This window comes from Sapajus apella, unplaced genomic scaffold (genome assembly GCF_009761245.1).
Source record: "Sapajus apella isolate SASKATOON/1434 unplaced genomic scaffold, GSC_monkey_1.0 scaffold121, whole genome shotgun sequence".
Lineage (NCBI taxonomy): Eukaryota > Metazoa > Chordata > Mammalia > Primates > Cebidae > Sapajus > Sapajus apella.
The window spans coordinates 4059804-4074209 of NW_022437061.1; the positions used below are offsets into that span (position 1 = coordinate 4059804).

Genomic DNA, 14406 nt, shown 5'->3' on the forward strand with positions numbered 1-14406 from the left:
CTCAGCCTCCTGAGCAGCTGGGATTACAGGCATGTGCCACCACACCTAGCTAATTTTTGTATTGTTAGTAGAGACGGAGTTTCACCATGTTGGCCAGGATAGTGTCCATCTCCTGACCTCATGATCTGCCTACCTCGGCCTCCCAAAGTGCTGGGATTACAGGCCTTAGCCCCAGCGCCTAGCTTTTCTTTATTAGCTACTCAGTCTCTGGCATTTCTTTATAGCAGTGCAAGAACGGATTACTAGAACATGAAAATATATTATATATTCATATTCATATATTTTGAGTAAAAGAAGTAGGTTGTCAAGTAACATGACTATACAATCCCAGTTTTATTTACTTACATGTTTAAATATTTATTTTTGACAAAATTTGGGAGAATATGTATATAAAAGTATTAAAACTGATTGTGTCCTAGTAGTGGAATTTTAAGTGATTTATATTTTCCTCTTTTGTATCTTTTTCTGGAGTCTCTACAATGAACATGTAATCTTGTTAGAGTAATATTATTGTTTACTTAACAATAATATTATTAAACAATAATATTATTGTTAATTAAACAATATTATTGTTAATTAAACAATAATATTACATTGTTAGCAGCGTTAAGTACATTGTTGTGCAACCATCACCACTATCCATTTCCAGAACTTTTTCATCTTCCCATACTGAAACTCTGTGCTCATTAAACAGTAATTCTCCTTTGCCCCCTCTTCTAGTGATAATTGTTTTAAATCAAGAAAATTCTACATTTAGTAAATTTATCCTTTTCCCTCTTTCCAACTATACATATACTTTTAAGAAAAGAACAGTTTTATTGATACATAAATCAAATGCCATACAATTATGCTATCACACGTGCAGTTTGAAAGTTCTGTGACCCTCTTTGTAGTTTGTTTGATGGAAGCATTTTTGCCAGGCAGAAAGTACAACGTTGGAAGTGAATGTTATTGAATTTATTGGAGACAAATTATAGAGGAATAATGATACATGAATTTTACCTACCATAAGCCTATATCCTGTATTTGGACTGGAACTCTGTGTATCTTCAAAAACTGTTCAAAACTGGTTTTAGGTCCAGCTCCCTGTGAAAGCTGAGTTAAGCTAAAGAGCAGGAATCTACTAATAGGTCAACAGCAGCAGGGGGCGGGGATTGGAAAGGGCCAGGAGCAGCTGCAGTTCATTTGGGAGTTTAAAATTGGCTTTTCTTTTATTCTCTTATTCCTGCTACCTCCATAGAATCCAGGAAGAATAGGGATGTTTTCTCCTACACATTTGGTTATAACAGGCCAAAATCTCTTTGAACATAACCAGTAAAGGAAAGAAGCATCCATGGCCATCAAACTGGGTAAAACGGTAACATAATCTCTGATTTGTAGTTTGAATCCTATAAATTATAATTGTGTAGAACTGTACAGTGAGAATGCTTTGGGAGTTTTTAATGCTAAGTTTTTCAAAGACTACATTCCTCATTAGACCTTCCCCATTAAGGCATGCTTGAATGATGCTACACAGCCGAATAGTTGGGATTTTTTCCCCCTCTTGTCATAGTCTGAAGACAAAGGATTCTTCCGCTTGCCAAAGTTCCAGGGAGCCTAGGTTGAGCCGCTGTGACAGCACTTCGGCAGGGAGCTTTTTATTTAGTCTTCGATTTGCCGTCAGGCCTCATTCACTAAACAGGATCAAGTTGGAGAAGTACGTGGAGGAAAAAAAAAAATCAACAGAGGAAAATCTCACACAGCCAGATATGGCGCCATGGGTCACTTTTTCCTTTCACTGATGCTGAGTCATGATGCAATCTAGGCTAAAGCACAGAAAACTGTAAATTTCTGGTCCTAACTGCATTGTTGGCCCTCAGGATTCTCAGTGCCTTTGCTAAAAGTGATGTTACAACAGTCAAGAAAATGCTAGCATTAGTATTGCAGCCTACTTGACTTCTCTGAGAAGTGGCAAGAGTGGTGCAAAAGAGCTGGAGCCCTGAAGTTGATATTAAAATACCTCCCAATGGCCTTATGATTTTGCTACTTCTGTTTTTCCAAGCCTCAGTTTCCTTGTCTACAAAGTATGGGTAACGTGCTGCTGCTGCTGCTTATTTACAAAGTCCTTGTGAGGATCAAATAGGGTTAATGCATATGAAAATGTTTGTTGCATTATCCAGACCTGATTCTTATTCATTATCATCAGAATTTTTATATTTGAATTTGGAAATTGTGTGTATGTGATTGCTTTTGGATTATGAGTGTATGGACTTCATTACCAAAAGAAATTACTTTTTAATATTGTTTGCCCAAGGAAAAGTGTTGAGGGCTATATAAGTTTAAAAGTGACTTTAACTTAGGCATTAGATATAAAATGCTCTCCTCATTTGCCTTCAATTCAGTAAAAACAGCATATTTGTGTTTGGCTACATCTACAGGCATCCTTGCCTCTTATGTATAATCTGGCATAGCATAGTGATTAAGAGCGCAACCTGTAGAGCCAGATGCACAAACACAACAAAATAGATGACAAAGTCACTGCCACTGTTGCAACCTTTATGTATTTTACTACCTAAGGTTTTTAAGTCCATATTACATCTTTACACCATAGGTTATTTATTATTATTAGAGCTGGCATAACAAAATGTCACAGACTGGGTAGCTTAAACAACAGAATATTTTTTTCACAGTTCTGGAGGCTGGAATTCCAAGATCAATGTAAGGTGTAAGCAGGATTGGTTTCTCCTGAGGACTTTGTCCTGAGTTTGCAGATGGCTACCTACTCACTGTATCCTAGCAGGTCTTTCCTCTTTGCTCACTCATTTCTGGTGTCTCTCTGTATATCCGAATTTCCTCTTATAAGAGGAGAAGAGGCCAGAAGTGGTAGCTCATACCTGTAATTCCAGCACTTTGGGAGGCTGAGGCTGGTGGATAATTTAAGCCCAGGAGTCAAGACTGGCCTGGGTAACATACTGAAAACCCAACTCTAAAAAAAAAAAAAATACAAAAATACAAAACTTAGCTGGTCATGGTAGTGTGTACCTGTGGTCCCAGCTACTTGGGAGACTGAGGCAGGTCACCTGACCCTGGGAAGTCAAGGCAGCAGTGAGTCATGATTGCACCACCACTGCACTCCAGCCTGGGTGTTGGAGTGAGACCCTGTTTCAAAAAGAAAAAAAAGGAGGAGAAGAAAAAGCAATTAGATTGCATTAGGGCACATCATAATGGCTTCATTTTAACATAATCACCTCTTTAAAGGCCCTATCTCCAAAAAGTCACATTTGAGGGACTGGGATTTAGGGCTTCAACATATGAATTTTGGGAGAACACAATTCAACCCCTAAAATAATTATCTCCACAGATAATGCAAAATTAGCCAAGGGACCAGGATTGACTCTAGTATCATGCAAAAGAGTTAAAGGCAATTTTGAGTCTAGTAGTAAAATTTATTTGAATGTCTCATGTGTGGTACTCACATCAATTATATGAAAGGCCTCTGATTCTTATGGAGAAACTCAGACTTTCATGGAAAAATCATAGACATTCAGCAATAATTTTTGGCTTAGTCCATAAAGAGTTTGGACATTAGGATTTGGGGTTGTGTTAGAATATGAAAACAGAATTCACACTAGTTATTTCAGCAGAGGAAATTTAATACATAGAGTAAGTATAAAGATATTTACTACTATCTGCTTACCAAGTGCAATTTCTCATGATATTCTAAATGAAGTAGACACATAATAGTTTGTGGCATGTCAAGATAATCAAGAATATGACAGTGCAGGAATTGACATAGTTCTGAGACAAAAGCTTGAAGGTGTGCTTTTGTCTCTAATAGGTGAAAGCAAAAGGCTCATGGTAATTCTTGAGACTTTTTTGAAGGGGAAAAAATTTTAAGATCAATAGCTAAGTAGTACATGCCAGATACTTGTATTGATTTGCTCAAGTTATCACATCTGGAACAACAGTTGCAACTGGCATTGCCTGATTATGTTTACAAAAATCCATACTCATTATCCAAGATGAATAAATACGCACTGGCCAAATTAAATGGGAATGTTAGGAATCACACCTGCATCTTTTAAGTCTTTGGTGATGGCATTAATCTTGACAATTATTCCAAGGATGTTATGTTGCTTTTAGTTTACCATTAGGATAGGGCAAAAGGAGTTCCAAGAGCTTCCATTTGGCCCTCCTACAGTATTAGCTCTTTCTCTACATCCCAGTGCAGGAATTAGACCATTTTTAAAGTATGTTGGCCAGGCACAGTGGCTCACACCTGTAATCTCAGCACTTTGGGTGGCCAAGGCTGGTAGGTCACTTGAGGTCAGGAGTTCAAGACCAGCCTGGCCAACATGGTGATACCTGTTTCTACTAAAAATACAAAAAATTAGCCAGGCACAGTGGCACGCACCTGTGCCAGCTGTAGTCCCAGCTACTCGGGAGGCTGAGGTAGGAGAATTGCTTGAACTTGGAAGGTGGAGGTTGCAGTGAGTTGGGATCATGCCACTGCACTCCAGCCTGGGTGACAGTGAGACTCAGTCTCAAAAAAAAAAAAAAAAAAAGCAAAGCATGTCTACATATAGTCTACATATAGGATACATTAGAACTACAGAAATAGGCTAAGTGCAGTGGTTCACATCTGTAATCCCAGTACTTTGGGAGGCCGAGGTGGGCGGATCACGAGGTCAGGAGTTCGAGACCAGCCTGGCCAATATGGTGACACCCCATCTCTACTAAACATACAAAAATTAGCCAGGCATGGTGGCATGCGCCTGTAGTCACAGCTACTCAGGAGACTGAGGCAGAAGAATCACTTGAACCCGGGAGGTGGAAGTTGCAGTGAGCCGAGATTGAGACATTGCACTCCAGCCTGGCAACAGAGTAAGACTCTGTCTCAAAAAAAAAAAAAAACTACCAAAATAACTATAGGGTAGATCCATAAGACAGACTTGAGCCCAAACTTCATTTACTGCCTGACATGGTTTGGGTTTGTGTCCCCAACCAAATCTCATGTTGAAGTATAATCCCCAACACTGGGGGGAGGGACTGGTAAGAGGTGATTGGATTATGGTGATGGATTTCTCTCTTGATGTTCTCGTGATAGTAAGCGCTCATGAGATCTGGCTGTTTGAAAGTGCATAGCACTTCCCTCTTTGCGCTCTCTCTCTCTGTTTCTCTTTCTGTCTCTCTCTCTCCCCCCCCATCTCTCTTCCCCCACCTTTCTCTCTCCCTGTCCCTGTCCTGCTCTGCCATGGTAAGATATGCTTGCTTCCCTTTTGCCTTCCACCATGATTGTAAGTTTCCTGAGGCCTCCCAGGCATGCTTCGCATATAGCCTACAGAACTGTGAAGCAATTAAACCTCTTGTCTTCACAAATTACCCAGTCTCAGGTAGTTCTTAATATAAGTGTGAGAGTGGACTAATATGGAAAATTGGTAGAGAACGGGGGCATTGCTATAAAGATGCCTGAAAATGTGGAATCAACTTTGGAACTGGGTAATGGTGAGTTTGTAGGGCTCAGAAGACAGGAAGATGAGAGAAAGTTTGGAACTTCCTAGAGACTTGGTGAATAATTTTAACCAAAAATGCTGATAGTGGTATGTGATATGGACAATGAAGTCCAGGCTGAGGAGGTCTCAGATGGAAATGAGAAACTTACTGGGAACTGAAGTAAAGGTCACTCTTGCTATGCTTTAGCAAAGAAGCTGGTGGCATTGTGCCCCTGCCCTAGAGATCTGTGGAACTCTGACCTTGAAAGAGATGATTTAGGGTATCTGGCAGAAGAAATTTCTAAGTAGCAAAGCATTCAAAATGTGACCTGGCTGCTTCTAACAGCTTAGGCTCATATGCATTCACAAAGAGAAAAGAGATGGTCTGAAATTGGAACTTATATTTAAAATGGGAGCAGAGAGTAAAAGATTGGAAAGTTTGCAGGCTGATCATGTAGTAGAAAAGAAAAACCCATTTTCTAGGAAAAAATTCAAGTCAGCTGCAGAAATTTACATAAGTAAAGAGGAGCCCAATGTTAATAGCCAAGATAATGGGGAAAATGTCTCCAAGACATTTGAGAGACCTTTGCATCAGTCCCTCTTATCACAGACCTGGAGGCCTACAAGGAGAAAATGGTTTCATGGGCCAGGCCCAAAGCCTTGCTGCTCTGTGAAGTCTTGGGACCTGGCACTTTGCATCGCAGCTGCTCCAGCTCCAGCCAAGGTTAAATGGGGCCAGGGTAATTCTCAGGCCATTATTTCAGAAAGTGCAAGACCCAAGCCTTGGCAGCTTATACATGGTGTTTGGCCTGTGGATGTGCAGAGAGCAAGAGTTAAAGCTTAAAGGCTTCCACCTAGATTTCAGATGATATATGGAAATGCCTGGATGTCCAGGTAGAAGTCTGCTGCAGGAGCAGATCCCTCATGGAGAATCTCTACTAGGGCAGTGTAGAAGGGATATGTGGCATTGGAGTCCCCACACAAAGTCCCCACTGGTACACTGCCCAGGGGATCTGTGAGAAGAAGGTCACTTGTTTTCCATACCTCAGAATGGTAGATCCAGCCACAGTCTGCGCCGTGCAGCTGGAAAAGCCACAGGCACTCAACACCAGCCTGTGGAAGCAGGTGCGGGGCCTGTAACCTGCAGAGCCATAGGAGTGGAGCCACCCAAGGCCTTGAGAGTTCACCTCTTGCATCAGCATGCCTTGGATGTGATACATGGAGTCAAAGGAGATTATTTGGGGGCTTTCAGATTTAATGACTGCCCTGCTGGGTTTTGGACTTGCATGGGACCTGCAGCTTCGTTGTTTTGGTCAATTTCTCCCATTTGGAAAGGGAGCATTTACCCAATGCCTGTACCCCCATTGTATCTTGGAAGCAACTAACTTGTTTTTTATTTTATAGGCTCATAGGCAGAAGGGACTTGCCTAGTCTCAGATGCAACTTTGGACTTGGACTTTTGAGTTAATGCTAGAATGAGTTAAAACTCTGGAGAACTATTGGGAAGGCATGATTGTGTTTTAATATGAGAAGAACATGAGATTTTGGAGGGACCAGGGTGCAATGATATTGTTTGTATTTGCATCCCCACCCAAATCTCCTGTCCTATTGTAATCCCCCAACATGGGAGGTGATTGGATCATGGGGATGGATTTCCCCCTTGTTATTCTCATGACAGTGAGTTCGTTCTCATGAGATCTGGTTGTTTGAAAATGTGTAGCTCTTCCCTCTTCACTTTCTCTCTCTCCCCTGCTCCACCATGGTAAGAAGTGCTTGCTTCCCCTTTACCTTTTGCCATAATTGTAAGCTTCCTGAGGCCTCCCAGCTGTGCTTCCTGTACAGCCTGCAAGACTGTGAATCAATTAAACCTCTTTTCTTCATAAATTACCCAGCCTCAGGTAGTTCTCTATAGCAGTATGAAAAATGGACTGATACACCACCTGAGCACCATAAATGTTCTTTATGACTACTGATATCCAGTGGTGTTTTGGGTGCCTGAACTAGCATTCATTCAGTACCATTATCTAGAATTCTTTGAGGATCTATATAATTTTTAATGTCTCAATAAAAAGGTCAAGTCTTCACTTGAATCTTATTAGCAAGTTTAATCCACATTATTTGTTTATCTGGAGAGCTAGTATATGTGTACATATGTATGTATGCATACCTATTTTATTCCAAAAATTGATTTAAAGTGTATACTTATCTAAGAAGTTATAGCAGCCACGGTGGTACACTGCTCAGATCTTACTTCAGGAGAAACTGCTTCAAGGAACATAATTGTCAGACAGCTTCCTGCTGTTACACCTTTGGATCTGCTGCAGTGTTTATGCCAAGGCCATGCTTACCCCAGGCTGCTACTAGCCCATAGCTGAACATGTTGGGGTATGAAAGCCATGCCGTCCTGCCTGATGCCTCCCACAGTAGACAATCTTTGCTCCAGGACTTCCCATCAGGCTGGCCAAGACTGTCTCAGAACAACACTGCAGGCTCCTTTTCCTCAGTCCTCCTGCCTTCTCTCCTGCCTTTCACTCTCCCCTTTTACAGGTGTCAGATCTACATTGTGGTCAGAGAGCTCTCCTCTCCTGTTTCTGATCTCTCACTTGTTTATACTCCATAGGTGTTTCTCCTAATACATTTCTTGCATATCTGGTTCCACCTTGGCATCTGTATCTTTGAGGACCCGAACAGACACAGAAATCAAGTAGTAATGTAAGAAAGCCTGAAACTCACTAACTATTAGATTGTTGACAAATATAATATTGCTGGGCCTTGGGAAAGCATAATTTCACTTTTTCCTAATAACTAAAAATGCTTTTTTGAGAAATTAAAAATGCCATGCATAAAGGGCCTAAGATTGAGGTTTCCCCAGGAAAAAGATCTGTGCTCCAAGTGTGAAAGTATCACTTTTAAATATGAAATTTTTTGAATCAAGGGAAGATATAAAAGGCTAAAGAATCCAGAAAACAGCAGGGCCCTTGCTTCTGGAGTAGGTAAAAAATATTACAGAGTTGGCGGTGACTTGTTACCCAAGGCTTACAGACACTGCTCTTAGTTCCTGAGGCATACTGTCTATACGGCACAAGACATTTGATTCATACAACAGTTCCTGTAACCAACCTCTCTATTTCAGTAAATTCCTGGGATTGAGGGCAATAACTAAGAACCTGAACAGCGTTTATGTGTTTGTTGGTCTCTGCTTTCTTTATCTTGCCCTCTTTGCTTCTTGCTTTATGTTATAAAGTATTAATGTGTCAAAAGTGAAAAATGTGGGGTTGGTGTGGTGTTCTCAATAGGCTTCTTGAAAAATATTTTTTTCTTCTTTCAAGAATCAGCTAAAATTGAATTTGGCATTGTTTGCCCTTTGTTGCCTAGGCATTGGGGTCAGACTCTTGTCTGACCTAAGTGAAGCCGTGATGGACAGTTCTGTAGAGGGTGTTATCACAGCCTAATCAGATAAACTGAAAGCAAAATTGTTTTTCTCTCTCCCACAGAATCTGCTCATCCATTTTCTTTATCTTTTATATTTCTTTCTAACTTGCCCTGTGAATTTTCAAGACATAATACAATCGTATTGTTATTACTGAGATAGAGAGGTGGTTACAGAAATTGTTGTATGAATCAAACGTCTTGTGCCCTATAGATAGACTTCCTCAGGAACTGAGAGCAGTGTCTGTGAGCCTTGGGTAACAAGTCACTGCCAACTCTGCAATACTTTTTATTAATGCCGAAGTAGGGGCCCTGCTGTTTTCTGGATTCTTTAGCCTTTCATTCAATAATAATAATGCATTTAATAATGGAAGAATTAAAAACATTTACCTTGTAATAGTAACGATAAGTCTAAGCCCCAAATCAGTAGAAACCTGGCAAAAAAATACTCAGACTAAACAAAAATACCAAGAAAAATTACAGAAACCAAATCCTAAGGGCTATAAAGAAATTCCTTTTTTGTGTATGTTGAGTTTTACACATTAGCAAAAATAAACAAGGAAGGAATAAGTTTAGATTTGGGCTGAAGACGCAATGAAAATATAGGCTTATGAGAAAGTAAAATACTGATAAAATAGTATTTTGCTTCCCTGCCAGGGGAGTAAGTGAAGAAAACTAGTATTTCCTGCATTTATGCTACGTGCCAACCCTTGTGCTGGTTGCTTTTTATACATATTATCTTGGCCCTCCCAGAACCCAGAACCCAGAAAGGTAGGTCATCTTTCTTTTCTTTTTTCCTTTTTTTTTTGTTTTGTTTTGTTTTGAGACAGAGTCTCACTCTGTCACCCAGGCTGGAGTGTAGTGACTCAGTTACGGCTCACTGCAGCCTCGACCCTCTGGGCTTAAGTGATCCTCCCACTTCAGCCTGCTAAGTAGCTGGGACTTCAGGTATATGCCATCACACCCAGATACATTTTTTTTTTTGTATTTTTGGAAAAGACAAGGTTTTACCATGTTGCCCAGGCTAGTCTTGAACTCCTGGGCTCAAGCAATCTGCCTGACTCTGCCTCCTAAAGTGTTAAGATTATAGGCATGAGCTACCATACCCAGCTCCCATGTCCTCATTTTATCAATGAGGAAACTGAGACTTGGATAAGTTAAATAAGCTGCCTGAAATCACATGATATGTTCGTGGTCCATCTGGAATTCAAACCCAGGCCTGTCTGACTTCAACTTGTGGATAAAGAATGATTTTGGAACTGTGAAGGATAAGTAAATACTGGTAAGAGGGACTAACTCACACGTGAGACAGCTAAATAATGAGGTGCATACAGTCTAGAGCATGCAAAGACCCAGGCTGGTGGTAATCTCTCCCTATGTACTTTGCCAGTCCTAACCAGAGTCTGAGAGCCCCTTACAAATGAAGTCACTGGGACTGCAATTGGTGGTCTTTCAGGAACTAAGTGAGGAGAAGGAGGAAGCATGGAAACATTCGAGATGAAGATCAGTAGTCCCAACTTTCATAAACCTGGATATAACTTAAATAATTTCTGTTGCCTTTGAGACATGCTGAGCCCTCAGTTGACTGGGCTTCAAGGAAGTTAGTAACAAAGCTTAGAGAAAGGACTTGATTATAAGGCTGATTCCAAGGAGTGCATAAAACTTTCCAATATCTGATACTGGAAATGGGAACAAAGAGTTCAGTCTTGATTTAAGCTGGCTCCGTTATTCTAGGAGGTGGGACATACGGAAATATTGACAGCAGATGGCATTTGAATCAACATAAGGGGGCGTAGAATGGCAAGCAGCCTGTTGGGAGCCAGACCATTTAAGAGTTAAAAGATAAGATTCAGCCTAATGGGAAAGTGTGCTGTCAACTACAAGGTAGAGTCATAGGACTTCCTCAAAAGGGCTGGAACTAATTTTTGCTTATCCTCTTGGCCAAGATTTGACAAGAGTGAGGGAGAGGGAAACATTCTACATATAGGGGACATTCCTACATATTGCTAGTGGAAATGCAAATTGATAGAGTACCTACAGAGGGAGGATTTTGGCAGCATCTGTTAGAATTACAAATTCACATTTTCTTTAACCCAACAAGACCACTTTTAGGTTTTGAACTGTAGAAACACTCAATGTACACAGTTGTGTATATACAAAGACATTGCTGTAGCATTCTTGAAAAGGGCAAACAAATTATAGAGTTTCTTGTCTCTTGATTAGGATTTTTGTACAAGTTTTATAATTCCCTCTTAGGGCTTTCAGTAGTTACCACTTAGCTATTATTTTTATAATAAATGAGTTCATTTAAAAATTATTAGGTTAATTCATAATTATTATAATTATAGCCAAATATTGTATTATATATATGTAAATACATATCTAAATATTTGCACATTAGTTTAAGCAAGGTTATGTTGTTAAAGCTATTTTCAATTTAACATGGTACAGTATTTTGTTTGTTGTAGTGATTCAATTAAGACATATAGCCATATCAAATGCATTTGATGGCTGGGCACAGTAGCACACGCCTGTAATCCCAGCACTTTGGGAGGCTGAGGCAGGTGGATCACCTGAGGTCAGAAGTTTAATACCAGCCTGGCCAACATGGCAAAACCCTGTCTCTGCTAAAAATATAAAAATTAGCTGGGCATGGTGGCACACACTTGTAATCCCAGCTACTCGGGAGGCTGAGTCAGGAGAATTCCTTGAACCTGGGAGGCGGAATTGCAGTAAACCAAGATGGCACCACTGCACCCCAGCCTGGGCCACAGAGGGAGACTCCATCTTGGGGAAAAAAGAAAAGCATTTCATAAGCATTTCAATTTTTGAAATTGAGGAAATTTTGGTTGTGACTATAGGTCCTAGTCAACTCTTTCCAGAACTGACATGCCCCACTTCTGTTGAGTAATGTGGATGTTAGAAATTGGGGAGCCAGTGAGGGGCTGCTGGTTAAAGGGTGTGTAATAAGCTGTTAGGAGCAAGACCACCTAAACCCCCCCCCATTTAAATTCCCAGTCATTTCAATCCCTTTTGTTTTTGTCCCCAATGTTTTTTTGTTTTGTTTTGTTTTTTGAGATGGTGTCTCACGCTGTCGCCCCGGCTGGAGTGGAGTGGCATGATCACAGCTCACTGCAATTCTCTGCCTCCCAGGTTCAAGCAATTCTCCTGCCTCAGCCTCCCAAGTAGTTGGGACTACAGGTGCATGTCACCATGCCCAGCTAATTTTTTGTATTTTAGTAGAGGTGGGGTTTCACCATGTTACCCAGGCTGGTCATGAACTCCTGAGCTCAGGCAATCCACCCACCTCAGCCTCCCAAAGTGCTGGGATTACAGGGATGAGTCATCATGTCCAGACCCCAATGTCTTAATGTAGTACTCTAGATGGATGAGAGGATTGGGATCAGGAAAAAATCTGGTGAGTCAAAGCATAGAGCTGTGTTTGATTTGAAGAGACAAGATAATGGACAGTTTAAGATATGGAGCTTTATGGGAAGGAACATTGAGATTTAAGATGAAATATGTCATGAATGGGTCAATTAAGTTCTACCTGGTAGATCAGATCTACTTCTTTAAAGCTTCACTCTTCATCGACACAGATGGTTTTAAAAAGATGTTAAACAAAAATTCTAGCTAACTCTTTCATAATAAGTACTTAATATGTGTCCAAGCTTAATGCTTTATTTGCATTAACTCACTTATTTCTTACACCTCTATCAAGTAGGTCCTACTATAATCCCCATTTAACATAAAGTTGAGGAAAGAGGTCTAAATACTGAATTATTTGACCCCAGACCCACAGCTACTCACTATACTGTGTCTCTCTGTCTACCTCATATGGTTTCTGTGAGAATCAAGTGAGTTTTGTGTGTGAAAGTACTTTAAAAACCACAAAGCATTTGATGCTTGAAAGCCAGTTCTCAAGAGATAGAAAATGTTAATCACTGTACTCTGTGGGACAATCCTTTAAAAACAGGACTTGGAAAGCAAGCTACTGTCAAAACTAAAATAAAATTAACCTCAAATTAGAGGGGCACTTTTAGATAACAAATAAGTACTAAGAAAATACAACAATAAAAAGAAAAAATGACATACAATCAAGATACAAGACTAATTGTAATTTTTAAAATGGTCTTTTTTGATGGGGTGAGAGTTTTTCACGGGGCTGAAAGCTGTGATTGCATTGCCACGTTTCATAGAACAGTCTCTGGAACAGGATTGACCTGGCTATCAAAGGATAATTACATGGCCTAATAGATTGTCCCTACCTTCAACTGCTAATGAAGCTCTTGGAAAATGTATCCCCACTTAACGAATGAGGCTGAAAATGCCAAGAAGGCTTTTGCCAAGGATGTGTTCTCTAGGCTCAGGCTGAATTCATTATTTTGTTAGAGTATTGCCACCAACCCAACCATGGGCAATTTAGCATGCCACATTTCAAGCAGAATTTAATTCCTCTCTGTGCTATAAATGAGACAAATACCCTATGATCAGGCGACAGCTGTCAGTAATGCCATAAACAGATAGTATTAATGTTAGTGGTGAATTCCTCTTGATCATACCCCCATTAAAAGCTGGTCCAAAAATTAGGAGGCGTATGTGTGAGAGAGAGAGAGTGAGAGAGAGATTTTGTGAGAAGAGGTATGCATAAAATTGTCTGATTACTTTATAATACTCAACTCCACTTCTGTTGTAAAACCTCACTTATTTTCATACCAAAAGAGAGTAGGTAAATTTCTTGATGAAAGAAAGTAACTCTGAGTTACCCTTAACCTCCTATGTATGTCTTTTTATGGAATTGCATAGCTCTGAAGATAGCCATTGCTTACAAGGACTAGTTTGTTCCTTCTTTAATGCCACATGCTTTCTCTAATGTAGCAAATCTAAAAGCAGGGACATTTGGAATGTCACTCAAAGTGGAAGGGAATTTAGCCCTACCACCCAGGGAGCCTGACATCCCAGTTGGAAAGTGACATATGAATGTATTAAGCATGGGCCCAACGCCTAACAATAAGAAAAATGTGTTACCATAAACACCATTTATTGAATACTTACTGTTCCCAGGCTCTAAACAGCTGAAGAAACATCTGAGAGACACCAAGGATGCAGCAATAATTTTTTTTCTAATTAGATGTAAGGGCAGTTCTCAGTTCTTTTGGGCATCAGAGTTACCTAGGAAGAGTTGAGGGTTGTATCTTGCAGGCTCTGGAGTGAGATTGCCTGGTTTTGCATCCTGTCTCTGCTGTTTGTTAGTTGCATGACCAATGGTGTTACTTAGCTCAGTAAGTCTAGTGCTTCTGTTTGTAAAAATGAAAGGGGAATGGATAAAAATAGACTTATCTTATTAAGTGTGTTATAAAGACAGACAGATATAATGCTTGCAGTTTCAGGCATATTGTGAGCATGCAATAAATAAATATTAGCTCATTTATTATTAATAGTATTATTATGTTTATTTTCCTACCTAGAATGAGACATTAATTGATCAAAAAGTGTCATATATCTC

At 40.1% G+C, this 14406-nt stretch overlaps 1 protein-coding gene across 3 annotated transcripts in view; it reads left to right on the forward strand.

The window, feature by feature from the left end:
* SHROOM3 (shroom family member 3) overlaps positions 1 to 14406 on the forward strand; it is a 377638-nt gene that overhangs the window by 33128 nt on the left and 330104 nt on the right. The gene's annotated exons all lie outside the window — the stretch shown is intronic.